Genomic DNA, 17,072 nt, shown 5'->3' with positions numbered 1-17,072 from the left:
GACTGCCGTTGAATGTATGGTATACTTGTTAATGCTTGTTGAACAACCAGTAATTGTTGTACAATTTTTAAATTTAGAACCGAAAAAAGTTTAAAAAAGAAACATAAAACATGAACGAAAACACGAGCGCGTTGAATTTTGCATCGTTCATTGGCAAGCACGCTTTTGGCTGTCAAAAGATTGATATGAATGGCCTAAATTTCACATGTCACCATTCAACATTTCGCGTTTTATCTTTTATTCAACGGCTCTTTTGCCATTATTTTCAACTCGAGCGATTTTAATTTTGCTGTGTGTGTGTGTGTGTGCTGTTGTTGTTGTTGCTGCTTGCATTGCTTCAAAGTTAAAAATTTCTTTGTAATTATTACTTTACGTGCGCGTTTATGACGCAAGCAATGTGTGCTTCACACTATTCCTGTCGTGTATCGGGTGAGTGTGTGATACGTTTTTTTTTCCATTGCCGTTCGATTCGCACAGTGATTCGAATTTAATCCACTTTCACTTGAAATTACAAACATTTCAATTTCAAAGTGCCTCTTTAATATACACGGCATGGCACCTGAACTGAATGCCCTGGCTGAAAATCCATTTGGATGATATGTTGACGCTCCGTAAATGTTGCTGTCGATAAACATTGTTGCCGTTTGCCAAAAACCACATGCAAGGCGGAAAGAATCTATGTAAATTTGTGCATTTTGACATGTAATTAAGATGCTTTTCAATTTCAATTTTAAAAATAGCTTCCATTTTCCTCACATACTCATTACGGCTGTGTGCTGTTGGTGTTGAATACTGTGAAATTTAAATTGTATGTGATGGGTAGTCCTTTCAGTTGTGATCCATATCGCAAATTGATTCAGAAATCACACGAGTAACAAACGAGAAAAATGTCTTTCTTCTACGAAAAGTTGTCAAAAGTCGTTCGGATTCCTTCTTTTCTCCTCTTCTTCTTTCGATGCATCTCCCTTTGTTCCGAACGGATTTTTCAAGCAGCAAAAACGATGATTAATACAACTCTACCGACGACTGTCTCTCATTTATTTTTGAGTTTTGGTGAATGCAACCGGTCAAGAGGGAGAAGTAGAAAAAACTAATGCCGGTCGAAAATGTAAGTGAAAGAGAAGAGATACACAGCCGACAACCGAACGTAGTTCTTGTGATTTGCAGTGGGATTGTCGTAGGTATTTGGCAGAATCGCTTTTGAATGACATAATCACTTAAATTCGTTGTATAAAATGAACTGAAAATATCGGAATAATGACGTAGGTGGGATCTCGCGCTCGCAGCGCACGCTATTCACCATATGAGATTGTGTGTCGACTGAGAGTGTGTCACAAGACTTGAGTCATAAGATCCATCGTTATCGTGATGCCATCCAAACACAAATGCTTTCGATGATGGCGTACAGTTCGCACTTCTGTCTCTTTATTTTTCCTCCTTTTCTGTTGCTGCTGCTGCTACTGCTGCTGTTGTGTATTCATATATTTGTGATCTTTGGCACGAAAACATGTGTGACAATAAATTTCAAATTATTTCAGTGTTTCGTAAACACTTTTTGGCTTGGTCGCTGTCATATTCTGGCCGAGTTTTTTTATTTATTCTTTCAACATCGTGGCGACAGTCATACTCACGAAGCTCTTGTGATCTCTGAATTCCGACTCACATTAGTCATTATTGTTTGCAGCAATTTGATAAATAAAACACATATATCCAAAAACAAAAACAACAACAATAAAACCTTTTGAATCATTCAGCGTCTAAACCTCTAGCATAAAATTCCCCGATTTACAAGAGAAAACATTTTTGAATATTCGCTTCAGATTCGTTTTTTTTTTCTCGATTTAAAAGTTGCCACTGTGCGCCGCTGTGAGTTTGGCGAGAGTTCTCTGGTCTCGATTCCCAACCAAGGAACCGGCAACCGCAGAGTCATGCCAAGATCTCTATTGCATATGTGCATTTAGATTGACTGGCGATGTTTGCGTGTCCGACGATGAGACATTTCCAAATTTAATTAATGTGCATTGTTCAACGCACTGCTTGACCGAATAACATTTGCACACTTGATGCAGCACATTGCATTGATTTTGCGTTAAATTAAAATTGTTTGCTTGGTTTATTGGAACATAAGACTGTTCTCTTTCTTTCTGCCTCTGGTGCACCATACAAAAAACACGATGTTTAACACATCTTAAACACACAGCCGCTTTTCCTTGCATTTCAAATTAATGATCCCGGATGATTCAGTTTAATCCACTTATATTTTTCACGGAAAGCAAAAAAAAAAACACAAAAAAAAAATGTTTCGTTGTGAAGACGGCCAGTGCGATTTTAGAACATAGACGACAAGTGTAGCAAGCACATTGCATCGATAGACAAATCGTGTTTTCTGGCGACATTTAATCAAAATACCATTCGATGGGATGTTCCGAGCAAAACAGTGGGTTACAGCACCGAGAATGCGAATACAACGTAACAAAGTGCATTCGATGCAGAAATGCCCAGAAGACGGGATGGGACGGGATACGACGATCGCAGGACAAATCATCATTAAACAGATACTATTTTGGTTGTTGTTACGTTCATCAAACAGAGCAGAGCGGAGCACGCATTTAAAGACTAAATTCACATTAGTTTTTGTCGTTCTCTTTTCTCGTCTATTTTTCGGTGTTTTTTTTTTCTCCTTTTTTTCGGGGACTTGATTTTCTGTCGTACGCGTTTGCATTTATTCACGCTAAGTGACTTTCTTTTGATTTATACACGTTTACCATTTTACCAAAAAAGATAGATAGAACACGGCGAGAAAGAGAGCAAAAAACGATAAAAGTCAAGAGACAGCCATTCTGTTATTCAAATGATGCGCATTCCTATGATTATTTAATGGTACCATTTCGTTATTTAAGTATTATTTTTAGACGCTCCTTGGTTCATCTCAGATAGTTCTTGTTATTTTCTTTCTTCTTTTTTTCCTCTTCTCTCAGTCGATCTTTGCGTTCAGTTGGGCTAGATGCAATAATTTATATAAATGGCAGAGTGTGTTAAAGATGCCAAATGACAGAGAATGGACACGACCATTTGATGTGTTTTGTCTTTTGAGCACAGGACGAGAACGAAAAACTTTTTACATATTTCGAATTAATGGCACTTTCGACATCTGAACGAAAAAGGGGAGAGACAGCGAAAAAAAAAACCAGCCTAGCGTCCTACTCACAGCGACAACACAAATTATGCACTGAATTTTCAATCCTCAGTTAAAAAATACCGAATCGACAAAACGACAAACATGGAACAACCGACCAAAGTGATCACAAAACACTCAAGCGCTCGACGACTATACTTTGGCTTTTGTACAAAGTAATTTGCTGCTTAGGAAAGAAAACAATAGAAAACAAAACAACGAAAACCTCACAATGTAGCAAGGAAGTGTTAGCTTTACATTAGTTTAACAATTTTGGCTATGCTGATCGGTAGTGCGGCACCGTTATTTAAAAATAGTGTACGAATGACCGACCAGATAGAATAATACCGAAAACAAAGAAGCAATCTAGGAAGACGACTTCAAGTCACCAATTAATGTCGTTCGAATAGCCAGAAGATTTTTTGAATAAAGGCTCTTGTAGAAGCTCTACATTAACAAGTTGAACTAAAATAAAAGACGTCTTGTATTGCTCACGGTTTTACTTTAATTAATTCGATTCATTGAAAAATGGTTAATTGAACAAATTTGCTGATACAATAAAAAATGCTGATACAATGTAAAATGCTGATGCAATAAGAATGAATATAATTGGTATGTAAATGCTAAGTACGAATGACGTTGCAAGTGAATTTATGCTTGATATATTTTTGTTCACTCTTGAACAGCTCTTATTTCTTTTGGTTTCGGGTGTCATGTCACATAACGATGTGCATGCGTATACACTTAAAATTCATACACTGGTCGGAACACTGAACATTTGGCGTTCATCTATTTTCCGTCACATCGAATGCAACCAATCATCATTATAAATATGATGATTTTGTTGCAATGTTGCACCGACTTATTTGTTCTAGGGATTAATAAGCATTTCCCCGAATCAGATAAAAATCATGATAATGATCGATGTGCTTCATTTTTTCCTCTCTTTCGCTCCCAATGGGCTGTTCGTACGGTGACGGTGCGCTACTAACAAATTAGCAGGCCATCACTTGTGAATTGGACCGAGGCAACAACTTTTTTCTGTCACAAATCGTTTTGCAATCACTTTTCGACGGATGTGCGGCTTCTCAATAATATATTTTTGACCAATGAGCCACAATGTTTATGGACATTTGCTAAAATAAATTACGAGATATATAGCATCAAAATCGTGTGGCGGAAAATATTGATCGGACACTCAGAGATTTTCAATAACAATGACCAATGTAAATAGCTCACTAACAATGTGAACACGAACTGCGCGATCGAGAAATGAATAAAAAAAGAAGAATATGCATCTGATCTCAATTTGTTAAATTGTGATTGTTGAAAGTATCATGTGATATTTTGGCTATTTACCAACAGTTCACATTCTTCGATCAATTGTCACCTTAGCTAAGATAGACGCCACTCATAAATCTTGCGCATATTTTCAAGTTTTACTTTCGGTAAATATTTAATGTTGTCACTCAACATTGGCCATTGTTGATTATTTATTTTTCTCTATTTCTTGCCCGGTTACAACTCGACCCATTCAATTTTATAGACCTAGTGTTAAACAATTACCGTGGAAAATAAAACGCTTGCGATGGAAACACATAACGTCAAATGTATCTGCATAAATTGTGTGTGCAAAATTTGTGTCGTGTGTTAGGAAGAAACGCCTGCACTATTTTGGCTTTTATGATTCGAGTCAATTACAACTGTTCAGCCTTTAAAATGTGCTAATTGAATTATGTACTCAGACCCAGCACGTCGTCACAGTTAGACGACCATAAAAATAGGGAAACGAGTAACATTTTTTTAAATAGCTTCACACATTCGAATAATTTCTCCTTCTCGTGTGAAATACACAAAAGAAATCGTGTTTTTGTGTCTCGGAAGCAATGAGACATAAAATAAAATCAACTTTTAATTTCGTAACAATATTTTTGGATTTATTTTCCACAATCTCCATTTGTACTGAGCGGCTGTGGAATTTTCAACGATAACATTCTAATCGAAATTAACATTCCACTATCACGGAATCGTAATATGTTGAAGAAAAGAGCAGAAAGTCAAAGTTTTTGGCAGTAAATTTTCTTTATGTTTCCTGTGCACGTACCCGGGGAAAAATAACAACAATCGAGGTTATTCTTAAAGAAAGGAAACATGTATATTTCGTTATATCGAATGATCTTTGAATATATGCGGTGCATTTCACTGAATATTTCATTTGATTGGTGTTCCTTTGCTTGCGATTTTATGGCTGCCACAAGAGCGAATTGACTTACAAATGTTGAATTTTTTATTAATCAATGAATATTGAATAGACCCAACACCTAGGCACATTGCATTGCACATGTAAATGTGTGCTGGAATATCATCGTCATCGTCATCACCGTTTCGCCGCGTATTGATAGCATTTCTCAACGAACGAAAAAAAGCTTGTCATTGCGAAGGAGGCCCATAAAAGAGTACAATACATAGAGTAAATATAAAGCGGAATGAAAATAAAAATAAATTGTGAATGCGTTGAAAGGCAGATTGTTAATCCACAGAAAGTGATTGTGTGAAATGAACGATTTTCACTAAGAAAAATAAAATCATGATAAATTCCAGAAAGAAATGGATCCTTTTCTCAATCGAAATGCAAACATTTCTGTACAGCAATTATGATTGGAGATTTGTTTGGCTTCATTCCGACGCTACTGTTCCGATAGCAATCTTATATAGCATATGGGCAAGAAAGAGAGCCACAGACAGAGCTCCACATACACACAACTACCGTTATTTTATCAACTTTGAACATTTGAGCGAGAATCGCGTCGTAACAAACCAAAGTGTGTGTGTATAAGTCATACACGCGCGCAGCGAGAACGAAAACACATAAAAAGAAGGCAATGCCGTTTGTTTGGTTGCCATTGCCACACGTATTCAGCGTAGACGTGCATCGTAACTATGGTGACCGCGTTTCGTTTGAGCTTTAGACGATTCATTGTAATATCGGCTAGACACGAACACACAGACGCACAAGTCAATTTCAAAGCTTGCCACTTGTCGTTTGTTGTTGTTTTCATGTGTCGCGCCGTCGCCGCCGTCATCGTCGCTGTCGACAAACATCATCGTAGGTCGTTTCCATATGGTTCACGTGTGTATTTGTTTGGTTGGATGGAAAAAACCTGGGCAACACATTTGCTTTCTCTTTTGTGCAAAGCGTCTCATCGAGTGGAAAGAGAAAATCACAAACGCTCAGCAAACACAAACACACAACGCCGAGCGTTCGTTCGTTCGACAGAAGCCGATGCGGTGCGGCGAGCTAGCGAACAAACGACTAACACACAAGCATAAGCAAAATGTGTACTATGACGTCATTGTTAAATGAAAAATTCCTTCACATAATCGGATGTGTAGTGTGCAAACGCGGAGCTTATGTATCGATATACACACATGCGACCATATCACAGCAACGCTGAAAGACACACTTTTCCTTTGGCGAAAGAGTCGGTCGTTTCGCCTTCATAGTGCTCTCACTCACGCTTAGAAAGAGAACAACACGGGTTTTTCTCGGACTTGTCTCGCTCGCTCTGTCTCTCCTTTGTTTTTGTGTAATCGATGTTCTGTTTTGTTGATCATTGCGTGGCACGAGTGTGTTTATAGCGAGGCCGAACACGCTGTTGACGTCGCATCGTCGTTTTTCTACTTGCTCACTTCTGTTTGTTTATTTGTTCATGTGTGTATGTTTTGGCATTTGTTTTTGTTTCGTTAATTCGATTGTTTCGTAACATATAAACACATGCACATGAAATATTCGTGGCGATTCAACTACGTGCCAAAAAGTCTCTATGTCTTTATTTTTCTTCGATCAACTTTTTCTCTCTCCCATTTGATGTTACTGCTATCGTTGTCGTCGTAGTAGTTGTGGTTGATGTCGTCTATGTTTGCGATATATGCTCGTGGTCATTTGCATATTCTCAAAGTTTTGAGCCTCTTGCCCTCATTTTGACAAACTTTCAAATGATTCGAAATTAATCGTGCCTATTTAGTTATTCAATCACCAGAACATGCGATTCTTTGTCTCATTTAATTGGCTTTTAACGATCACAATGCGCTCACACACTCTCTTTCACACATACACATGCACACACTCACACACACATACCCTTACACACTTTAACGATGTTCAGTCATTCAATTTTCTAGAGAATTTCTTTCGTCACACATGGGCCTGGTGTGGTTAATGCCTGAAAAATGCTTAATATGTAGTTGTTGTCTGTGCGTTTTGCTCGTAAGCTACGGATTTTCTGTCGCATATTTTTCAATTTCATTTTGTTTATTCCTCTCTCACAGACATACACTTGCTCGTTGTACTGTACTGTACTGTGCTGTGCCGTGCTGTGCTGCATGTGTCTCTTTCGCATGTTCATATGTATATTACATATATTCTATCGGCGTTCTCACCTCGGGTCTCCGGTCGAAACTACATTCGACACAATTTTCACTAACATTACAGTTTTGTCATTCGTTTCGGTGATATCGATTTTGTTTTGGGTCTCAATTTCAAAAAGTATTTATATAGTGCCGTTTTTGTTTGTATACAACGTCTCTAAAGGGAAAACGCACATACAACAAGGGAATATCTTAATTCGGTATTTAAATGAATTTGTATATACACAAAATTAGAAAAAAAAAACTAAATGGAAAGTTGAAGAGTGAAAAACTGGATGAAAAAAAAAAGAAGCAAATGAGAAAGAGAAAAAATATTGAACAATAATTTAAAATAGACATAAATAAATGTTAATGTGTTCCGGCTAAAGTATCAGTTACAAAGTTCATAATTGCTCAGAGGCGCAAAAGAAAAGTGTTGTCGCACAACACACAATCGTCACAGTGACCAGTGTGAGTGGAAATAGCAATATTTTTTTGTTTTTTTTTTGTTTTTTTGTAGTAGAAAAAAGAAAGAAATTTTCGCGAAAGCGAAATAATAAAATCAAAATATATGGAAAATGGCATTTGTTGGATCGAATCGGTTGATGCGTTGTGCAATAGTCATAGAAAGCGGAAAAATTGGACTGAAAACCGCATTATATCACATCCTCGAATAAATGAGGCAACAAAAAGTTGTTTATTACCATTTATCAGTCAATTTTTTTTTTTAAATTCAATTTGATTGTGAGTGTGTCACTTTTTTTGTTTCGTATGTGGTTGACAACGTTCAGACTGAATATGACCGTTTCGTGTGATGATGATGATGAATCTCTCTTTCTCTCGGTGAATTTTTCAATTTGAATTTAACACGCTGCTTTTAGTTTGGTGTGCGATGCGGGTTTTCATTATAATAGTCTATAGTGAGCCGCATTGAGAGCAAATCAATGTCGTGACACTTACATTTTTGTTATCAGTTTTTAGCTGCGGTCTCGCTGCTGATAATCGAGAACGTTAACCAAATTGAAACACACAGCAACAAAACGGCCACAAAAAAAAAAATGGAATCGACAAAGAAAATGAATTTATATCAAAGACAAAGGCAACGCTACTTTATCACTGGTCGATCGGTTTTTCTGTGTGATTCGAGCGATAAATAAACAGAAAATTTACATACGAGTTAATTTAATCACAGTGAGCAATAGTAGCTGCAATTTCACAATCGCCATGCACTTCTTGACACTTCACAATTCTGTTCACTTGTTTCGAATCGTTGCAATACGCATTCTTTCCGATGCAATTGTTAAGATTTTGCTTTGATATTCGAATATCAGGTTTTCACCGTTAAAACGGATCGAATTGTTGTTGCACACATCGTGTAATGGGAATTACATACGAAGGTAACAACAACAACAACAACACAACTCCATTACACTCACCAAAACAATATCATATAAAATTGTTTTTCAAGTGAAATTTCGACGAATTCAACAAAATAAAGAAACAGTCGCGTACGTCGTTTTAAAAGACGATGTGTTGCTATTTTTTCTGTTTTGTTTTTGTCACATTCTATCGAATAATTTACATTCGGCTCGGTATACATTGTGGTGTGTGTGTGTTTGCGTTTGCGTTTTATTCCATCGCGATTTATTTGTTTTAAAAGAATTTTATTGTTTGTATTTGTACCAAAAAGTCTTTTTTTCTTCTACTTTGTCTCGAATATCAAGATTAAATAAAATCCGTTGAAAAGGTGAAACGAACGAAAAATTGCTGTATCAAATTGAATTTCATACAGGGTATCCAGTTCAGGAGCGTTGTCGCACTGATTATTGCTGAACACTCTTTTGATGAACAGAAAATATCAACTTCATTTCGTGCTTTTATTGCTATTTAAATGCAGGGTGTCAAAATGCAGTCGAGTATTTTGCGATGCAAACTATTGAAATCTGGGCCAACATTAATCGAGTTGCGCAGCACATTGGCTTAATTAGTTTTGTTCTTTTGATCTTTGAATATTTGTGAAAGATTTCGCATTTATTGTTGCTAACGCCGCTTGCACCGTTCGCAATTAATTTTTCAAAGTTGCTTGTGTTTCGCGAGAGAGCGGTCACGATTTCACAGTGGCGCAACTAATTTTTTTTTTTTTTGCATTTGATCGATTCTCGAGAGAGATTATGGCGAGTGGTCGGTTGACACTGCACGAATGACCATCATAAAATGTGACGAAGTCAAAGCGAAATACATCAAATACACCGGCTCCAAAATGATGTATTAAAACAGTTTATAATCAATTTGATAATGATCAATTAGAACAAATGACATTGTAATCACAAAAGATTCAGTCTTTAAACTGCAGTTTATTGAGTTTGCATTTGCGTTGATGGAATGTGCGAGCGAGTACTCTATCGCTCACAGATACACACACACACACATCCACCTCATGCCACAAACTCGACTGACACACATTCGAACGACCGACCGATCGACAGACAGACAGATAGTTGGATGGAGTTAGACACACACGTACACATCATACGATTCTGTAATCTGGAACACTCGAGCACACTGTGCGCTGTTCACTTTCAGCCGTTCGGAACAAAAGCAAGTCACATTTTGAATTATATTCAATAAAGGAGAGAAGAAAAAAATAATAATACGACGGCGTAACAGCAGCAAAATGACAACGACAACAAGTCGACGGGCTTAAATGTGTAATTGGAATCGAAATATGGAAATAACACTGAATTTGCGTCAACAACGAAAGAGATACACCAACAACGACAGCAACAGCAGCAAATCATTGCGAACGAAAACAAATAGAAATGTAGAAAATGTAACAAACGCTCTGTTCTTCGCATTGGTTTCGTTTCAGTAGAGATTCAGTATGTGAATTGCAAATGATATCAATCACCGCGGTGAGTTCATCTTTCGGGCTCACAATTGACCGAGTAAACGAAAACAACAACAATAACAACAACAGCAACTGACTCGGCAACCGATTCGAGAGCTGTTCGATATGCCATGCGACATTATAATATTTCAGTGGCAACATACTCGAAGCAACTCCAAACCATTTTCGATATGTACACATAATCGAATCGAAATGACGTTTAATGGAGACATGTCTATCGTTTGAATGCGCAATCATTATTTTTGTTTAATCATGTATTTATTGATGTTTAACTATCCGTTAAATTGTATACACGATTCTTGTGTGAATTTGTTTCCTCCGCACTATTTGTATGATTTGACAATATTTTTGCCTCTATCGACTATAGACAAGAGAGAGAGAGAGAGAGAGAGAGAGAGAGAGAGAGAAAGAGAGAGAGAAAGAGAGAGAGAGAACGAAATACATAAATTTTAGGTTTCTATTACTTTTTTCGAAGGTTTCGTATCATATTAGTTGAGAAAGAGTTGAACAATGATGAAAAATTTCCGTAATCAGCATTCTTGAACGTACATTTACAAACGATCTCAATGTCTCTCACACAGCATATTCTGCTGTTCATAGCGCAATGAATTTTATTATTGAAGTGTAGCGTCTCTCGCTCGATTTGTTTTTGTTTACATATGACATTCGAAATAAACAAAAACATACATACACACATTGTGACCAGAAGAAAAGAAGCGCTTGGAGTTTAGCTTTTTAGCTTCTGTATATTTGTTTATATAGAGTATTATGATGGCTCATCAATCATGAAAGCCAATAAAACAGCAATAGTCTGTCATCGATTGGCTGTTAATCTGGTTCAATCAATTTATTTCATTTCCTGCAAAACTCCTCTCATTTATATTCAACAGCTAATCGTCTCAACCTCGATACGATAAATTTTGGGATGTTCAGACCAATAGCCAAATTAACACTCTATTTGTGATCTAGCTTCAGCCGGAATGTCCCTTTTTCGTAATCGTGTGCTAGCTAAAATAGAAGCCAATCATAGACGAGCTTCAAATCGGTGTGTAGAACACGCCGTTCGTAATCAATTTACGACTTTCAGTCAGGGACACAAACGCCCGAAAGGCAAATAGAGTTGACAATAAATTTGTCAAGCGCATTTCATTTTTTGAATCAAACGAAAGAAGAAAAAAACAGAATGAGAGAAAGAAAGGAAAAAGAAAGAAATCTAAACGGTAAAATAAACAGTTGACAAATAAGCGCATTTCACGGCTCGAATATTGAGGAAAAATCCTGAAAAATAATAAATTTTGATAACAGCGTGCACAAGAAGGAGGAAGAGAGAAAACAGACCAACGCACACATAACACAAAATTCTAATTTTATAAAGGTTTTTTTTCTCTGTATTTAGCCTCGCGCATTCAAACACAATGTTTAGTGTTCGCATTATCGTTTACTGCGACAAAATAGAATTCTCCAATTTGTTTATAGCTCGATGCGAGTTGTTCAATGTTGATTCAGTTATCATTTCAAAACTGATTTTTTCGGTGTTCGTTTTTTTTTTATTCAGTCTTCTTGTTTCGTATGTTTTGTGTGAGCAACACATAGCTCTTTGCCTCATTCGTCCTCTTGTTGGTATGTCTTTAATTTATGTGATTCGAAGATTGGAATGGGGCTCGCGCGTGTAACGCGTGATTCGCTCTAATCATCATCACGCGCATTTTGGCCTTTTCCTATTTTAAACATACGGCTGTCAGCATTGCCAAACATACTCGATTAAACCGTATGGCTGCTCTCTATCAATTGTGTATGTATAATGAAACATGATGAAGAGATGAAGAGAGAGCGAGCGAGACGCACTTTTTGCTTTTTGGACGCTTCAACTTCACCATCAATTCCATTTTCTATACAATAAACAAGAAGACTGAAGATGAATTTCTGTTGCTTTGTTTAGCATACGAATGCTCAACAACTGAAAAAAAAAACAAAGACGACGACGATGACGACAACAACAACGACACAGCGGCGAGAGAGCGAAGAAAACGAGAAAACTGTTTTTGATTAGTAACGTGTTTGTTGTCTTTCTTTCTGTCAGATTCGATGTTCGCCTCGGCCCGAGAAGAGTGTGTGTTTTTCGTAGTTTCTCCAGTGATAATAAAATAAGTGACGAGATTATTGATAAACAACGAACGAACCAAACGAAAAAAAAAAAACATTCTTCTAATAAAATGATAATCTACACTCTCCAAGAGTAAAAGAAAACACTCTAACTCAATCGATATGTATTCTATCTGGCGATGTCATATTGAATTTCGACGTAATACGTTTCAAGTTCCAATACGCAATTACATTGATTTGACATCGTTCCGAGTCTATCTTGCAAATAAATTCGCAGTTATTGCATCATAATGGTTCGAACCGGTTATCGTTTGTTAGGCTTTTTCTGCTACTGATTGATCTTTTGACAAGTTCCCTATTTTCACAACGACTAAATGTTATTACGACTGGCAAACCTATTTTTAGGCCAATCGAAAAATCTATTGTTTCAACAGAAACGAAACAAATTTTGTTATCTAGTCAAATAGTGACGCTTCTGCCAGAGAGAGAGAGAGAAAAGAAATTCAGAGGAAAATAGAACAAAGTTTTTCAATTCAAACTACTCTATCCATTTGGTGTCTTCGTTTTCATTTATCTTATGTCTGTGTTTTCAAACAGCAAAAATCCATCAAACAATTAAATAAACACGACTGCCTGCACGGAAAACACTTGCGAAAAACGAAAAAAAAAAATGCACGTAAACGAGAAGACGGAGCGAGTGAAAATGTGAAAATTCAACGTCCGTGAGACGATGGGCTGTGAATATAGCTGTGCTAGCACAGTCGTAAGACGCGAGTGGCGTGAAAAATTAATTGCTCAGTCATCTTACGAAAATGTTCTGTCGCAGCGCATTTGTGCATTGCTTAAGATGCGATGGCATTTCTCGGATGTTTTCTGTTGTTTGCACGATGTAGTTTTCTGTTCGGCGACATCTTGTTGCGTTTTTTGTTCGTCTTTTTCAGAGAAAAAAAAAGTCAAATTCAAAATGGCATTTATCCATTCTATTTTCGAGCACTTTTCTCTATTTCTTAAACCTATTTTTAATCTCTTTTTTTCTGTCTTGGCTTTTTGGCTGCCAGCGTCGTCATAGCTTGCGTTTTTTGTTTCCCATTTTCATTGCGATAGTTTCGTTTCGGCCACATTCACTTTGGTCGGTTGGTTGTTTGACAGCCGAAAAAGAAAGAGCAAGCAAAAAAAAGCGAAGGAATTTCTGCTCGAAATTTACATATAGCTCATTCACATTTTGTCGGAATATTGTTCTTTCCGAGCATAAGTATCAGAAATTCGAAAAATCACGTTTGACTCACATCGGAAAACGTCGCAAAAAAAAAAATGCTACACAACATTGAAACCTGCTGCTGCTGCTGACGCTAACGCTGAAAGTCATATAGCATCAATTCACGGCGCTACAGTCAAAATGCTATTTACCGTTTGCAGTATCGCCTCTTGCTCCTCTGTTCGAGACTATCTCCACATAATTCTACAGTCAATTAAAAGATTTATGACGGACCAAATGCTGTACATAATTAACCTAAAACATCAACGCATTGCGTCCACCATAAATTATATCGATATATGTGGTTCTGTTAGCAGTTAAAGAAACACACATCACTGAATTTAGGTGTGCGCTCGCTCGTTGCTCGTCGAGATTTCATCAACCGCAATATATGCGAGACAGATTTTGATTTTTCTTATTTCAAACTTCTCCTTTTTTTGGCCGTGTTGTTTCTCGCATATTCCGTTGCGAGCACGCACTCATTTTAGAATGAAGAAGACGAGCAAGTGAGCGAGTGAAAGATAGAGAGACTCCGTCAACAGCCGTGTTCCTTATGGCTGCTTTTGTTTATACAAATAAATGGAGATTGTTGCACACACACACACACATGTAACGCCTCTCGTCACGCATCAATGTTTTATCTGCCATTTCAAATGTATCACAATTTAAATTAAACAGTTGTGATTCGAAATCCTACCAAATACATCTTAATTCTTGGTACCTTTCTCCTCGAATTTTCACTCTAGGTCTACGATACGTATTGTGTAAGTATTCGAAATTACGAAATAAAATTTGTCACTTGTGCAAGCACGACTGGTATCGCAAGTATCATTTAGAATATTACCAGCTTTTCTTTACTTTCGAGTCTTCTGTTTGTATGTCAAGCTGTTCATTTTTTTTGTTGCTTCGACATCTCGAGTTTCGTCTTTTGTGTCTCTTTTAGTTTACAACTTTTGCTTTCATTGATTTTTCCCAATTTCTCCCCCCACAACGAACCGAGCCAAAATTGATCCGTCAAAGAAAAAGTTTTTTCAGCTTACCTAGGAGAAAAGTCGGTGTCAACGGCGTTCGAGCGACATTCAGCATTGCTTTGCCCAAACTCTGTCTTCCAAACATATTGTTTTGCTATCATTTTGTGCACCAACACAACTCACTTGTACGACGACAATGACAACGTGAGCATGTGCCATATTTTCTTGTTTGTGCCTTTAGTTTTATTGTTTTGGTCGGTTTATTGTTTCAAAGAGAGAAAATGGTTTGTCTCCATTTGGAAAATGGAGCTTCAGTGACAAGCACAAAAAGCAACAACAACAAATGCCAAGAAGAAGAATCGTTTATTTTCGTTTCAAAGCATTTTTCGTAATACACATTCATTCGATTTATATATGTTGTGAAAAAGTATATCCAAACATTTATTTTATGCGCTTCAGAAGATTTTGCTACTATTCTGCTATGAGTTCTGAATAGCAAAATAATTGCTTAATGGCACACTCATTAAATTTTCAACACAAACTATAAGAAAAGAATCGGTAGAAATGTGTGTGTGTTTGTTGGTTATATCGGTATGATTGTTGTTGTCAGTTTGTTTTGTTTTGTTTTGTATGGTTTTGTTTTGTTTTGTTTTTTTTTTCTGTTGAAATCATAAGAAAAACCTTCATGAGATTTGTTCCGGTTGAATTCCAGACTTTACAGCGAAACCAAAGCGTAGAGAGAAGAAATAGTAAATATAAATCGAAGAAGAAATTGTTGGTCCGTATTTGGGTTACTGCAACTACCGAAGAGAATCCATAGCAGTGCATGCGCGTCAATTACGTGAACCTAATTTGTTTGCTTCCTATTTTTATAGCGTCTCTTGAATACTACACACTACACACTATCGACGCGTTTCAAAGCTAAGAACATTATTTATTTTCGCCAACTTTATGGTTTTCCGTTATTAAATTTTGTGTACATATGTGCGAAGTGGCGTTCTGAATGCGCTGCATTCGGCTCGCATGAGGTGGAATCTGTCGGCGGTACAATACATAAATAAAGCAAAAAAAAAAAAAATAGGAGAAATGATTATTCGGAAAATCGATCGTCAGCATCATTAAAATTCCATTTGGTATTCTTTTGAATTCGGTGCGAGATGTGATGCGTGTTGTGTGTCAAGTGGTTTTTAATATAATATGCATCGCACGCGCCATATGTTCAGCCGATATTAAAAAAGTAAATGAAGAACCGAACGCAGAAAAAAAAAAACGAACAACCGATTGAAGTGAAACACACATCTTCATTTGCGCTTGATGAGAGTTTTCCTTTGATTTTTCACTTTTGCACACGGACACGACTTGACGCTGGATTGAGACTAATTGTCTGAATGATTGATTAAGTTCTCTTGCCTTCTCTCTTTCGTCCTATCTCCCACTATCTAGCTCTCGCTTTCTCTCTCGCTCATCGTTCAAGTATCTAACTGACCTAAATTCGAGACGATCTGGTGCGCACTTTGAAAATTCGTTGCCATTTAATGCGTTTTTCTTCTTTGCTGAACAACTGACGAAAATTGAAAATTGAAACCCGAGGGTGGCCAAAACATCAGCGTACACTTTTAAGATCAAAAGCGCACACAAACTTCTCTAATTGTATAAGTATCTCACTCTATCTCTCATTCACAAAAAAATGTACAACAAAAATTAAGTCTTGAAATTGAAACCATACGAATGAAAATATCGTCTAAATATTAAGATATTTCACCGAAAAAAAAACCGACGGACGTAAACACAATTTGTCGGGAAGTGTAGTTTGAAATGAGCGCATTTTTGCGCTTGACGTTCGCTTAGATTCTTTCTCCCCACTCTAGCTCTCTATGTTGACTCTAATTCTTTTCGAACAACGGTAGAATTTATGATAATTTTCAAACACGCTATTATTTTCGAATCGAGTGTTTGTCGACACAGTTTTGTGTGTGTTTATTCTGATGGATCATGTTGTGTGCCACATTACGCACTGTCAACGCTAATGTTTCTGTCATGTGTTTTTATGCATAAACACACGACCAGTGCTGTATTATTATCGATGTCAGCATTTTTAGGCATGTTTTTGCTTAGCATTTGTCGATGTGGTTTTTTCTTCTTGTTCTCATTCGATCGGACCGTGCTAGTTCATTTGCGGACAAATGTCTCATAATTCCCGTAAACGTGACGATTTCAATTTCAACGAAACCACCAGCCAATGAGAATGGAAAT

The 17,072-nt window shown here is 37.0% G+C and overlaps 1 protein-coding gene and 1 long non-coding RNA gene across 11 annotated transcripts in view; one reads left to right on the top strand and one right to left on the bottom strand.

The window, feature by feature from the left end:
• Nucleotides 1-13,820, bottom strand: part of LOC129579072 (uncharacterized) — a 93,721-nt gene extending 79,901 nt beyond the window's left edge. Inside the window, exon 1 of one of the 2 annotated variants that reach the window (XR_008689190.1) lies at nucleotides 9,019-13,820. This is a non-coding gene — a long non-coding RNA (uncharacterized LOC129579072). Of the gene's footprint in view, nucleotides 1-8,756; nucleotides 8,929-9,018 lie in introns of those variants that run through there. The other variant, XR_008689191.1, reaches the window with a different exon arrangement.
• Nucleotides 1-17,072, top strand: part of LOC129578884 (DEP domain-containing protein DDB_G0279099) — a 47,841-nt gene that overhangs the window by 12,144 nt on the left and 18,625 nt on the right. For 2 of the 9 annotated variants that reach the window (XM_055468148.1, XM_055468156.1), the window contains exon 1: nucleotides 7,541-8,053. The exons of 5 other annotated variants lie outside the window; for them this stretch is intronic. The gene's annotated coding sequence lies outside the window, so the exon portion shown is untranslated. Of the gene's footprint in view, nucleotides 1-7,504; nucleotides 8,054-17,072 lie in introns of those variants that run through there. 2 more of the 9 variants (XM_055468139.1, XM_055468190.1) reach the window with 2 other exon arrangements.

The sequence above is a fragment of the Sitodiplosis mosellana genome, unplaced genomic scaffold, assembly GCF_009176505.1.
Source record: "Sitodiplosis mosellana isolate CC-2019 unplaced genomic scaffold, AAFC_SMos_1.0 Smas_scaffold_1, whole genome shotgun sequence".
Lineage (NCBI taxonomy): Eukaryota > Metazoa > Arthropoda > Insecta > Diptera > Cecidomyiidae > Sitodiplosis > Sitodiplosis mosellana.
Note: the sequence above shows the minus strand (reverse complement) of the source record. Positions and strands in the feature narration are given on the sequence as shown.